Genomic DNA, 15,331 nt, shown 5'->3' with positions numbered 1-15,331 from the left:
TGTGCCTTGGTGTGGAGAGTTTTTTTTGTTTGTTTGTTTTAAAATCAGAGTTAGGGTTTGTAGAGCTGCTTGAGACTCTGCTATGATGTCTTTCATCAGTGTGGAGAAATTCTCAGCCAGGTTTCTTCAATATTGCTTTTGCCCCATTTTCTCTCTTCCTCATTCTAGAATTCTAATTATAAGTAGGTTAGAACTTCTCACCATGTTCCAGATGTCTCTTAAAGTTCTCTGTAATCCCCCCCCCCTTTTTTTTTACCTTTCTGCAGATAAAACTGGCTATTTTCTACTTACCTATCTTTCTTTTATCTAATAGCTATTATGCTGTTTTTAATCTATTAAACTATTTTGAGTTCTTAATTTTAATCAAATCTTTATTTCTGGAATTTTTTATCCTCTTTTTATATAGATTATACTTATCTTCAAAAATTCTCCATTCTTTTCTCTTTTTTCTTGAATACATTAATGTTTATTTTAACATCTTTGGCTGTTAACTGCAGTAGCTGAATTGCTTCTGGGTCTATTCCTATGTCTGTTTTACTTGCTATCTGGTCAGCTGATATTTTTTATCCCCTGCATGACTTTTAATATTTCATTTAATGCCAAACATTATAGATGAAAAAATTGTAGAGATCCCTAATTTATCTTCCTCCAAAGAAGGCTACGTTTTATTTTAGCAGATAGCTAGACTATTAATGGATCATCTGATTTCACTGATTAGCTTTAGGCTTTGTTAACGTTGGACTATTTCAGTTTTGCCCTTACTTCTAAAGCATTGTCCTTCTGGGATCGCAATGGAAACTGCCAGGTGCTTACCAAGCCTCTTTAACCTGGCAGGGATTCCTCTTGAGCTGTAACTTCTGCCTTTCCAGAATTGGGCAGCTGCTGAGATCTGTGCTTGTGCTTTTAGCCTCTGGTGCTGCTTTTTATGGGGTTTCTCTTATTTTAACTATGTACAGCTTAAGAGTAATTGAAAAGTTGAGGAAAACTTGGGGGCTACTTTCTCTAGTATATTGCCTCTTATCTTCCAGTGGCACCCCTAAACTCTTACAGAAACAGTGTTAATTTCTGCCTGGGCTCTATGAACTGGAAACTGCTCACAGAGGAAATGCTAAGTAAATGTGAAGCTCACCTCTGATGGTTCCTTTCTCTCAATGATCTTAGCTGATGTCAGCCATCTTCTGTCATGAGTCACAGTACTGTCACAATGGAAACATAAGTGGAGTGGCCATGGTGGCAGAGATAGAGGTTATACATACGTCCACAACATGTGCTGCCTCTTTCCAAGACAAATCTAGTTACTGTGACTGTTGAATGTTCAATTTTCCCACAACAAAGAAAAATGCTAAGTACCAATATGATTACCATCCAACTGGGAGAAAGACACTTGGTGGCATCTTGGCTTCATTGGACCCCTTCTATCTGGAAGCAGCAGCAATTTATATGACTGGAATCAACCCATACTCTGGGTATATGTTAGCCTTTACTGCTTGCAGAGCCTCAGTCAAAACCACTCACTATCTTGGAGTCTACAGAGTGTTTGACCCATTGGCACTGGGTTCCATGTAACACCACATCAAACCAAGGAACCCACTTTATAGCAAATTAGGTAAAAGAGTGTACAAATTATAATGGGATCCAGTGGTTATGTCAAATACTACATCCCAAGAAGCTGCCAGTGGAGAGATGAAGTGGCCCGTTGAAGGTGCAGCTGAGTTTTGCCACCTTGGAGACAATACTTTACAAGGATGGGGCCCCATCCTCAGGGTGCAAAGTATACTGTAAATCACCTACCTTTATAAGGTTGTGTTCCTGACAGCAAGCATCCACAGACTGGGAACCAAAGGGTGGAATCAGGAGAGTCCTTGCCTACTATCAGTCCCAGTGACCCAGTTGAAGATTATGTGCTTCCCTATCCCACAGACCTGGATTCTGCAGATTTAGATGGCCTGATTCCAAAGGCAGAACAATTCCTTCAGGAAACTCATCAAGAGTCCTTTTGAGCTATAAACTATAGCTGCTGCTAAGGGACCAGCCAGCAAGAAGAGAAGTCACCATCCTGACAGGGATATGTAATCCTGATCATTAGAGGAGTTTGGGCTATCGTTACACAATGGGAGAAGGGAGGAATGTGTCTGGCATTCAGGTCGTACACTTTAATACTAGATTGCCTCGTGGTACTATCTTGCCCCATTTTGATAGTAAATATATAGTTGCAGCAGCCATAGCCTGTGAAACATATGGTGACCAGGAGCTCACGGGTGAGTGTGTGGGTTATGCCACCCGGTGAGCTACCAAGACCAGTGGAAGTGCTAGCTGAGGTTGAGAAGCATCTAGAATGGATATCAGAGGAGGAAAACAATGTCGGTTGCAGCTCTAAGATCAGCTGCAGCAAGAGGGGAGGCTGCAGTCCACCCCTCTGCCTCTTATGCTTCTTCTAGGAAAAGAGACCCAACAGAATCCTGGAGCTGCTTCTCCAAAAACTTATTTGAAGAAGTGAATGCAAATGGTGAATGATGTGGGCTGTAGTGGGTGTCACACTGTGCCATCCGGTCCTCCCTTCAGAACCAAAGGATTTACTCTCCAGCTGCTAAGAGTGCTGCTGACAGCCCTCAACTGAAGAGAATCACCTTGCCCAAGAGTACACCTTGTTCCTGGAACAGCCCTCATACCATGACTGGTCAACGTAGGGGCAAAGATTTGGCCCTCCCACTCAAAGTTATGGTAATTTTGAAAGGCTGTCTCAGCTCTGGGGCTCTTTCTGGGGTCAGCTGATGCCCTTACTGAGATTGTACAGCAGCCTAACTTCTCCTGCCACCCGATCCTGCTTTCTTCTCTTCTACAGGTTGTGATACCAAAAGCCTCCATACAAATTTCTATCTCACAGTCGGCTTTCTGAAGAACCCAATCTGGAATAGCCTCCTTTCCTGCCTCTCATATCTTGAAAATCTAGACTTTAGTTATGAAACTGTGCAGATAAGATTGCTTTTAATTTTCCACTATTATAAACACAGTTTTGATAACCCGAAAAGAAAATGTTGTAAACATTCTTAATTGTTTCCATGGGCTGTAAGAAATGGAATTTCTTACACATATTGATAAGGTCTTTTAATGAACATGCCAAATTCCTTCCAATAGCTTTGCACTCTCACCAGCTATATATGAGAGTGCCTCTTACCCCAACATCTTTGCTTACACTGGGCAATCACATCCTTTTAAATAATGGCTGTTTTGACATTGCCTTCTCTAAATTTGAGAATTTTTGCATCTCATGAAGATCAGAATAAGAGACTTCTTTTTTTAAAAATTGACATGTACATATTTATGGGGTACAGAGTTATATTCAATACATGAATTCAATGTGTTAAAGTTAAAAAAATTATAGAGGGCCGGCCCAGTGGCGCACTCGGTAGAGTGCGGCGCTTGGGAGCGCAGTGGCGCTCCCGCCGAGGGTTCCGATCCCATATAGAGACTGGTCTGCTCACTGGTTGAGCGCGGTGCGGGCGCGACACCAAGGGTTGTGATTCCGTCGCCAGTAGCGGTGCGGGCGCGACACTGAGGGTTGCAATCCCGTTACCGGTCACGAAAAAAGACAAAAAGGAAAAAAAAATTATAGAGGGCCGGCCCAGTGGCGCACTCGGTAGAGTGCGGCGCTTGGGAGCGCAGTGGCGCTCCCGCCGAGGGTTCCGATCCCATATAGAGACTGGTCTGCTCACTGGTTGAGCGCGGTGCGGGCGCGACACCAAGGGTTGTGATTCCGTCGCCAGTAGCGGTGCGGGCGCGACACTGAGGGTTGCAATCCCGTTACCGGTCACGAAAAAAGACAAAAAGGAAAAAAAAATTATAGAGACAAATCTCCAAGAAAAAGTTTTATTTGAGAATTGGGCATTGCTATGGGAGTAAGCATGCCATATGTGCATAGTCAGAGAAGTAAAGGAAGACAGAGGTTTTTAAAGGTAAAAGAAAAAAGTACGCTTAATTTGTTTTGAAACAAAGAGAACACTGGTTACAAAGGCTTATCAAAGGATTTGACGCCAGTTCATTAGTGGAGACAATGTCAGACAAATGTTGTTATACATCCAGCTAGCTGTCCTTGTGACTCATGTAGCAAGGTGCAGTTGCAAAGTCCTTGGCAAAAGTTTTTGCGTCTTTATAATAGTTCTTATCATAGGCATGTGTGCAAGAGTGCCCTCCCTTCTCAGCCTCCTGGCTTTACTTTTTGTAGAGTTTGATACACATGATTGTATGCCACACATGATCATTTCGATTCAATTCTGACAATGTTCACAAATGTGTGATGATCAAATCAAGGCAATTAGCATATCCATCATCACAAAAATTTATCATTTCTTTGTTATGAGAGCATTTGAGCTCCTAGCAATTTATAAACATACAATAGATTATCATAGGAATTGGGTAATGTTCCAGATCCAACCTCAGAGTTATAAAGGTTTTATAAGACTCCAAATATCACTTTCCATGTCCTCTCACCAATTCCACTCCCAACCAATACCATGACAAACCACATTCACATAATACAGCACATTCTCCCCTTTCCCATCTTGGTATCAGGAGGGCTGTACTGACTCTAAGGTGATGAGTAGGCTTACTTAGGCGGTAGGCATTCATGAGCAGGCGCAAAAGGAATAAAGGTACCCCATTGTGCACATGTATGGTCATTTGAGGCTCTCCACTAACATCCTGGGAATGAACTCAATGGAAGAGACTCTGGTCTAGTATCTGCCCTGCTCCCTGGACCTGGATTCTGAACCAGGCCCTATACTCAGCTAGGTGTGCTCTCTGAGGACAGACTCCATCTCTGGCCCTTGTTTGTCTACTGGCACCAGAGTGGCCACTCTACGGCTTCCCACAAGGAAGATTCTGAGGCCTCAGAATCTCTGGGGTGGGAGGAAGAGTGGGGGAGCTATACCACGCACAGGCTCAGACAGGACTTTTCTTTTGCCATGGCCTGAGCTTGGCCCTGGGTTTTCCTCCACTAAAGCTCTTGAGGCCCGAGCTGTTTCACTAACATCTTTTCCTGGGGTGTATATAAAACCCGTGGGATTTCAGTACCTCTTTAAAATATTTTATTTGTTGAATAAATACAGGTAATTTCTGTTTGTAAAAAGCCAGATGTGACCTGTATTATAATTATTTTAATAGTCAAGATGAGAAAAAGAAACAAGATTTAATGATTAAAACCAAGTGATCGAATAAACCACTGGGATCCATCAAATGGCCATCAAGCCATTATAAATTATACTGTGGGAGAATATTTAGTTATCTGTGAATAGTGTTAAAGGAAAAACATTAACAGAAGTATGTAAACTGCCAATTCATTCAAGGCGCATTTGGGCATCCAGCCTGTTTTCAGTTTTAGGGTCATTATTAATTAAGCTTCTATGAATATTTGTGTACAGGATTTTTTGTGGACATATGTTGTCATTTATCTTAGGAAATACTTAGGAGTGGAATTGTTGGTGTATGGGTAGGTGTATGCTTAGTTTATAAGAAGCTGCATTTTACATCCTACTCACAGTGTATGAGCGCTCTGGTTGTACCACATCTCATTATTTGGTATTATCAGTTTTTTTGAGTTAGCTATTCTGGTGAGTTTGAAATGATATCTTACTGTGGTTTTAATTTTTTTTTTTTTTTTTTTTGGTAAATGGTAATGGTAAACAATTTTTCATGTGCTTATTGGCCATTCAGATATCTTGTTTTGTGAAGGGTCTGTCAAAGATTTGGCTCATTTTTACTGAGTTGTTAATCTTTTCTTTCATTGAGATAAAAAGTTATGGAAACACCCTGGATACCAGATCTTTGTCAAATATATGTTTTACAAATATTTTCTCCACATCTGTTGCTTGCCTATTCATTTTCCTCATGGTGCCCTTTGATGCACACAAGATTTTACTTTTGATGAGGTTCAACCGATAAATTTTTTCTCTTATACTATTTTTCTCTTATAGTATTGCTTTTTGCAACCTATGAAATCTTTGCCTATGCCCAAGTCATAAGGATGTTTTCTTACATTTTCCTCTAAAAGTTCTAGGGTTTTAGATTTTATGTTTATACGGTACATCTTGTATTAATTTTTTTTGGTACAGTGTGAATCAAGATTCACTTTTTTTCCATATGGACATCCACTTATTCCAATAGTTTTTATCATACTTTTCTTTCACCATTACATTACTTTGGTGTCTTTGTTGAAAATCAAATGACCATATAACTGTGGGTATATTTCTGGCAATCTAGTCTGTTCCACTGATCTATATACCAATCCTTATGCCAGTATCAGATTGTTTTGATTACTAGAGTCCAAATGTCTATCAATAGGAGAGTCAATAACCTATGGCATATTCATATAATGAAATATTACTCATCAATAAAAAGGGACAAATTACCAATACATACAGCGTGTATAAAAACATTACCCTATATGATAGAAACCTTAAGAAAAAAGAGCACCTACTGTACGATTTCACTTATTTGAAGCCCTTGAACAGGCAAAAATAATCTACGGTGGGAACAAGTGAAAACAATGGTTCCGCCTAGGGACCAGGGTTGGGAATTGACTGAAAAGGAGCATGAGGGAATTTTCTAGAATAATGCCAATTTCCTATACCTTGATAGGGCTTGGGTTGCAAAAATACGTTTGTTAAAATTCAGGGAATATACACTTAAAGTTTGTACATTTTATTGTTTGTAAGTTTAACTTAAAAGAAAAAAATTTTTTTAAAAATCAAACTCTACCAATGTCTACATGCTGAAGTATACAGGAGTACATATGTTGATTCACTTTAAAGTGCATCAGAAAATAAGATGGACTGATGGATGAACAAGTGAATAAATGTGTGATAAAATAAGTATAGTTGAAGGTCAAAGGTAGAATTTAGGTGGTGTGTATGTAGGAGTCTACTGTAAATCATTCAATTTTTATGTATATTAGAACATTTTTATAATAGGATGCTGGAAAAATACAACTAGGGATTTCTGGTGCTAGCAACAATGGAGCAGGTGGTATAAACTATAATGCCTGGACAAAAATATAACAAAAAACAGGTTGATAATACTGGAGAGCAATTAATTAGGGTCTGCAATCCTTGGTAGAAAGGAAGCTTATGAATTAAACTTCACATTCTTTTAGACTTTCACCGTGGTAACATTTTTTGAGCCAGAGCAGGGAGTTGAAGCCCAAAAGGGAACAGCATCTCACTGTAGAGAGAGAAAGAGAAAAGATCAAAGCTCAGGAGTTGGTGGCTTTGATTTAATAGTATAGTGACAGAGAGGGGAGAACCACAGAGAGGGCACTTAAGAAATGTGCATGAAAAATTGCCCTTGGGTCCATGGCCAACTCCTGGACTCCATCTATAAAGGACCAGGCTCCAGGAGGCCTGGCAGAGAGCAGTTGTTGGGAACCTAAGAGATAAGTGGAAATTCTGAAGGACACACAATGCTGAAACATGATAAAATTTGGACCCAGCCAGAATGATTAGACCTTGGTGAACATTCTGTGAATTCAGTGGAGACTCCAGATAGCCCACACCCTGGGAGTTAGAACCATTCTCTAGGAATAACGGTTATGACCAAGGGGTAAAGACAAAATAAAAGTAGACACATCTTAGCAAAACCTAAAACCAAACTTTGACTAGATTTAGGTATCTACCAGTAATTGAATTGCCTGCCAGAATAAATCTCAGCATTCTATAGAGGAGGAAGGCATTCAGAGCTTCTAAAACGTATATTTATCATCCACAATGTCCAGAAAAAAGTAAAAATTAAATTGGCTATCAAAAAAGGAAATAATAGGTGACTGATAATAGAATAGTCAATCAAAACAGATCCAGAATTGATCCAGATATTGGAGTTAGCAGTCAAGGACTTCAAAATTGTTATGATTTATAAGTTTAAAAATAGAAGAAAAGTGGTTGACAATTGATAAAAAGATGGAATGGAGTATTTCAAAACAGAATTAAAATCTACAAAACATCAAGTGGAGATTCTAGAACTGAATCTAGTACAATATCTGAAATTCAGTGGATGACTTTAGCAGCAGAGATACAGCAGAAAACAACATTTTTTTTTCCTTTTTGTCTTTTTTCGTGTCTGGCAACGGATCACAACCCTCAGTGTCGCGCCCATACCGGACCGGGACCGGCAACGGGATTGCAATCCTCGGTGTTGCGCCCGCACCTCACTCATCCAGTGAGCGGGAACCGGTCTGTATGTGGGATCCGAACCCTCGGCGGGAGTGCCGCCACGCTCCCAAGTGGCGCACTGTAGCAGTGTACCACCGGGCCAGCCCAGAAAACAACATATTAAACATGAAAACAAATCAATAAAATACATACAAACTGAATAACAGAAGAATGGAAAGAGCAGAAAAATCATAAGAGCCTGGTGGGATGTGGTCAAAAGTTCTAACTTACATGTAATTACGTCACAATGAAATCACAGGGTAAATTCTAGGTACAGATGAAAGTGAAAACACAACACAGTGCTATAAATGTTACATTAAAGAAAGAAGACAGGCCTTGATTCAATACCCTAACATCACACCTTAAGGAACTAGAAAAAGAGGAAATAAACCCAAAGCTAGGAGAAGGAAGGAAATAATAAGATTAGAGTGGAGAAAAATAAAATAGAGAATAGAAAAAAAAGAGATAAATCATAAAAACCAACAGTTCCTGGAAAAGATTGAGAAAAAGGGATTGACAAATTTTTAGCTGGATTGACTAAGTAAAAATGAGAGAAGACCCCGATAACTAAAACCAGAAATGAATGAAGGGATCTCAATACTAATATTATAAAGATAAAAATATAATAAGAGAGTACTATTGACAATTGTATGCCAACAAATTGGATAACTTAGATGAAATGGACAAATTCAGAGAAACACACAACCTACCAGACTGAATCATGAAGAAATAGAAAACCTGAATAGACTTATAACAAGTAAGGCAGTTGAATCAGTAATCAAATCCTCTCAACAAGGAAAAGCTCAGGACGGAGCAAGTACTTCAGAACTTATTCCATGGGGCCAGCATTACCCAGATACCAAAGCCAGACAAAGACACTATAAGAAAACTACAGGGCCGGCCCCTGGAGAGTGCACCGCTTGGGAGCGCGGTGGCGCTCCCGCCGAGGGTTCGGATCCCATGTGGTGACCGGTTCCCGCTCACTGGCTGAGCGTGGCGCAGGTGCAACACTGAGGGTTGCGATCCCATTGCCGGTCCCCGGTGTGGGCGCAACACCGAGGGTTGCAATTCCGTTACCGGTCAGTATAAGGGGACAAAAAGGAAAAAAAAAAAGAACATACTACATGATTTAATTTATATGAAAGTTTAGAAAATGCAAACCAATCTACACCAACAGATTGCTATCAGTGATTCCTGGGGACTAGAAAGAGAGGAGTAGGAAGGAGGGATGACAAAAGGGCATTTGAAACTTCATACTCTTGTTAAAAGAAAAATAATCTTAAGAAATAAAATTTAGCTCCTGTTTAATTTCCATATAGGATCTTGCAAAAGCCTCAAATTACTCCTCAATCAAACCCATAGAGCTATCAGCATGCAACGCCAGCCTGGGAAAGGCACAGACTTCAGTGCATGAGAGCTGAAGTATGGGCTGTGCCCCGCAAAGCCATGGGAGTGTGGCTGCCCCAGGCCTTGGGTCCCAGCCCCTGGCCCCAGTGTGTCTGGAAGGCAGGAGAAGGAGTCAAAGAAGACTATTCTCAAGCTTTAAGATTTAATGTTGTATGCCCTATAGGGTTTTGGACTTATATGAGACCTGTTACTCCTTCCTTCTTTCCTGTTGCTCCCATTTGGAATGGGAATGTCTATGCCTGTCCCACCATTACATTCTGGAGTACATAACTTATTTGATTTCACAGCCTTACAGCAATTTGCCTCAGGATGAATCACACTTTGAGTCTTACCCATATCTGATTTAGATGAGACTCTGAACTTTAGACTATTGAGTTGATGCTAGAGCAAGGTAAGAACTTCTGGGGCTATTGGGATGGAGTGAATATATTTTGCATGTCAGAAAGACATAAATTTGGGGGGCCAGGAATGAATATGATCCAGATGTGTCCCCCAAAATTCATGTGCTTGAAACTTAATCCTCAATGCAATAGTGTTGGAAGGTGGGGCCTAATGGATGTATTTAAGTCACAAGGGTTCCACCTTCCTCCTTCAGACATGTGGGGATGCAGTAAGAAGGGCCTCACAAGATGCCAGCACCTTGATCTTGGGCTTCCCAGCCTCCAGAACTGTGAGAAATAAATTTCTATTTTTTATAAGTTACCCAGTCTGTGGTATTATGTTATAGTAGCTCAAACAGGCTAAGACAACAAACCATCATGGCTTTGTTGGGCAGAGCCCACACTCATGGCTCTCACTCACTGAAGTCACATGCCTATAGCTTTCCCAGGCTGGCACTTCTGTTGTTGGCCTTACAGTCTGGGATCTTGTGGGCAGCCCCATTCCCACGTCTCCACTAGGTATTGCCCGAGTGGCAGCTCCTTGCAGCAGCTCCAGCCCAGCAGCAGGTGTGTGTCTGGGCCCTGAGGCATCCTTTGAAATCTAGGTAGAGTAAGGCCATGCCTCTACATCGCTTACACCCTGCACACCTGCAGAATTAGCACCAGGTGGATGCTGACAAGGCTCTACTGCTTGTGCCCTCCAGAGTGACAGCCCAAGCAGCACCTGGTCTTGCTTGAGCCACAACCAGGGCAGCCAAGGAACACTGCACCAGAATGTTGGGAGTAGAGACTTGAGGCAGCCCTGGGCACAAGCCCCAAGGTCGTATGGGTGCCCTGAGCCTTTCCCTCAAAACCATTCTGCTCTCGAGGCACTCTGGGCCTTTGATGGGTATGACACCCTCAAAGATCTCTGAAATGCCTTTAGGATCATTCTCACATTATTTTGATGAATAGCACTTGGCTTCCTTCTACTCATACTAATTTCTTTATCACACAGTCACTTTGCCACACCCTTGGTTTTCTTTTCTAAACATACTTTTTTATTCTTTATGTGGCCAGACTGAGAATTACCCAAATCTTTATGTTCTGCTTCCCTTTTTTTATAAATTCTGCTCTCTTCTCACATTTTACTATAAGTAGAACCACGTAAGAAAATACCACAGGCTAGGTAATTCATGAAGAAATTTATTTCTCACAGTTCTGGAGGCTGGGAAGTCTAAGTCCAAAGCACTAGCATCTGGTGACAGCCTTCTTACTGCATCTTCATATGGCAGAAGACAGAAGGGCAAGTGGAGGATGAATGCTTTGTCCTCACATCACTGAAGAGTAGGTGACAGAGAACCCACTCCTGCCAGCCCTTTTATGGCAGCATTAATCCATCGTCATGACCTAAACCCCTCCTGTTAGGCCCTGCTGCTCAACAGTGTTATGCTGTTACACTGTCAGGATTAAGCTTCCAATACCTGAATTTTGGGGGACCATAGCAGCCAGTATGGATGAAGTGGAGTGTGCAAAGGGGAAAGCAGTAGGCAATGTGGACAGAGAAGTAACAAGATTCTAGGTGATATAAGACCTTGTAAGCATTGTTTGGTCTTCAGTTTTTACTCTGAGAGAAATGGGGAGCCTTCAATGGGTTTTGAACAGAGAAGTGACATATATGACTTCAATTTTGAAAGAATCACTCTGACTGCTGTATTGATAATACTCTATAAGGCAATGAGTACAGATATAGAAAGACCCATTTAGAGGCTATTGCAGTAACCCAAAGGAAAGATAATGGTGTTTTCTACCAGAATGGTAGCAATGGAGGTGATTACTAGGGGTCAAATTCTGGATATATTTTGGAGGTAGGGCCAACGGGATTTGCTCATGGGTTGGAGGTAGAATATGAAAGAGAGAAGTTAAGGTTGCCTCCTAAGTTTTAACCTGACCAACTAGAAGAATGAAGGTGCCATCAACTGGGGAGAAGACTTAGGATGGAACAGATTTATAAAGGAAAACCAAGAGTTCACTTTTAGACATAGGTTGGGAGAGAGATCTGGCCTAGGAATAGAAATTTGGGAGTCATTAACACATAGACGGCATTTTAAACCATGTGACTGGATGAGACCTTTAAGGGTGATTGTAGATAGAGAAGAGAAGAGAACCAAGGACTGAGAGAACTTGCCAACATAAGGAGCACAGAGAGAAGAGAAGGAACTAGCAAGGAAGACAGAAGAAACAAGCGAAATAGGAGGAAAACGAAGAGAGCATGCTATCACAGAAACCAAGTGAAGAACGTGTTCAAAAAGGAGATGGAACACATGGTGTCAAATGCTGCTGGTAGGTTAAGTGAGGTGAAGACTGAGAATTAACTACTGGATTTAGCAATGCAGAGGTCATTGGTGGCTTCATATGGAGCAGTTTTGGTAGACGTGGGGGAGGAAGAGGAGGTGAAAGCCTAATTGGAATGTGTTTAAAGGCAGTTCCAGCTTCTGTTTAGAACCTAGAAAGTTGGAAAGAGTTGCTCTCCCCATCACCAAAAAGAAAAAGAAAAAAAAAGAAAAATTTACAAAAACAAAACCCATAAGAAAGCTGAGGTTGAGGCATAGCAACCAACTAACCCAAAAATATAAGGAAACACAGGTGCCTCCAAGGCGCAAACAGACAAAAGTACTTGCTTATCTGAAGCAGATATTGGATGTCATATAAGCCGGCAAGGATTCAACTAAAATTAACAAATTGCTAGAGGCCTAGCATGTGCCATAATGTGGATATAGAACTCCTGGGAGCCACAAACACAAGAGGGAACTTCCAGAGTATTTTCCATGAATCTCATTGGGCTGGGAGCACAGAGGGAGACCTGAGAAAGCCTTTCTTGAGGTGCAGACCTGAGGAAGGGACAGTGGCCTCTGTGGAAAAGGCACAAAGCCCTGTCTATATCCTCCCTATCTCTCTGACAGAGAAATTGGGGGATAGTGTGGGAGTTTGCAATTAACTCAAGCCCCCACAATAAAGGCCCAGCAAGAGAGTATGTACACCCACTTACAGATGTCTGCCTTTTCATCAAAAGTTTTGAATTGAATGAAAATAGAAGCACACAATATCAAAATTTGTGGTATGCAGCTAAAATAGCACTTAGAAGGAAATTGGAGCATTAAATGCTTATGTTAGAAAATAAGAAAATTCTCAAATTAATGATCAAAGTCTGTGCCTTAACAAAGAGAGAAAAATAATGAGTGAAGTAAACCCAAAGAAAGCAGAAAGGAAAAAATAAGAATAAGAGCAGAAATCAACAAAACTGAGAACAGAAAATCAATTTTAAGAATTGATAAAACAAAAAGCTAATCTTTAGAAAAGATCAATAAAAGTGTCAAACTCCTGCCAGACTGATCAAGAAAAGAAGGGAGAAGACACAAATTACAAAGTATCAAGAATAAAAAAGAAGAAATCAAAAAGAAAAAGAAGATATCACTATAGACTCTACAGAGAGTAAAAGAATAATAGGAGAATATTATGAAAAACTCCACAACTGCAAATTCAACAACTTAGATAAAATAAACAAATTCCTTGAAAGTCACAGAGCCAAAGCACACTCAGGAGAAAATAGCTAACCTGACTAGTCCTACATCTAATGGACTTTATTTACACTTGCTGATCACTGTACCTGCAATGTTTTCCCCCAGATCTTTATATTCACCACTCAGCTCAAGGGAGATTAGACCTTCTCTGACCTGTCTAATTAAAGTAGCCACCTTCCCCCAATCACTAGATATCACATAAATTTTATTATTGATGTGGATTAAATTGTGTCCCCAAGTTTTATGTATTAGAAGCTTGGTCCTTTCTGTGATAGTATTAAAAGGGTGGAAAATCCTACTGGGGCCTTGGAGAGGTGATTGGATTGTGAAGACTGCATCCTTGTGAATGGATTGATCCATTCTTGGAATAACAGCAGTGGTTTTGAGAGCTTTGAAAGGAGAGTGAATGAGGAGGTTATTCTCTCTCTCCACTTCTGCCATCACACAAGTGATACCCTGTGTCATTGAAGCCACCACCAAGGAAGACCCTCACCTGATGTGTTCCCTAGACTTTGGACTTCCCAGCCTCCAAAACTGTAAACAATAAATTTTGCTTTCTTACAAAGTACCCAGTTCCGGGTATTTGGTTACAAGCAACAGAAATGGATTAATAAAATTATATAGTCTTCAAAGTGTTTATACCACATAAAATTATCTTGTTTACTTGTTATGTATTTGTTTGTGGTTTGTCTCCCGACTTTGTCTTATTCATCAGTGTATCCACAGCACTTAGCACAGTGCTTGGAATGTCGCAGTTGCTCAGTGAATACTTTTTTGAATAAATAAAATGAATGGTACTTCACTAATGCAGGCCTTTCCTATCAGTCACTAGTTTGTCTGGAATAAGGCAGGTCCATTTGGGGTGCAGACCTCAACAGCCCAGCCTCTAAATCTAAAAGCCCCCAAACTGATGACTCCTTTACTTTGCATTTATCTGATTGTTCTCCTAGTTCTACCATCCAAAAGAGTAAAGAAGTCAACTAAGTTCAACAAATCTGCACTAAAGCACCGACTAGGAAACAGAAGCAAACAAAACTTTCTTCTGTTTAAATGTCTAAAAGTGCAGTAGAACAGCTTTTCCCCTCCCTGCTTCCCACCGATAGTATAACACATTCAATCATCATAACAACCCAGAGGATTGGGTATTATTACAATGACTGTTTTATAAATGAAGAAACTGCAGCATGGGGAGTTTAAGTCACACAACTATTAATTGTAGAGCCAGACTTAAAATCCTGGCTCTCTAGCTCCAGAGACTGGGCTCATAAACATTACACTAAACTGCCTGCACTGAGGGGTAGATGCCCTGCCTGAAGGATCCGCACTTCCCATCCCACCCTTCCTTTCATCCTGCTTGGCCAATCACCCAAGCCAGAGACTGAGAAGACTAAGAGGCAAGTCCCTGGGGAAACATTAAAGAGCCCAAAGGGCCATTGGAGTGGGGGATTGGGGGTGATATTCAATAGAGAGAGGGTCCAAAAGAGGCAGAAGAAGGTTTTTCCCGGATGACCATAATAGGGATCACTACATGGAATGACCCTGACTGTCTATAACAAAAAACTCACTCTCTGTAAGAAGCTGGCTACATCAAATCAAGCACAGCAACCATTCTACAGCTGGACCAACCCCCTGGTTGGAAGATATGACAACACAAAATACAGTACAGTGCTGGTTTTTTGTTTTTGTTTTTGTATTTTTTACCTTCTTTTCAAAAGTTTCTTAAATGATTGACTGGCAAAGGTAGCATTGTTAATAACAGGCTGTAACAAACTCCCTTCCACAAAAA

The sequence above is a fragment of the Galeopterus variegatus genome, unplaced genomic scaffold (assembly GCF_000696425.1).
Source record: "Galeopterus variegatus unplaced genomic scaffold, G_variegatus-3.0.2 Scaffold1255, whole genome shotgun sequence".
Classification (NCBI taxonomy): Eukaryota; Metazoa; Chordata; class Mammalia; order Dermoptera; family Cynocephalidae; genus Galeopterus; species Galeopterus variegatus.
Note: the sequence above shows the minus strand (reverse complement) of the source record.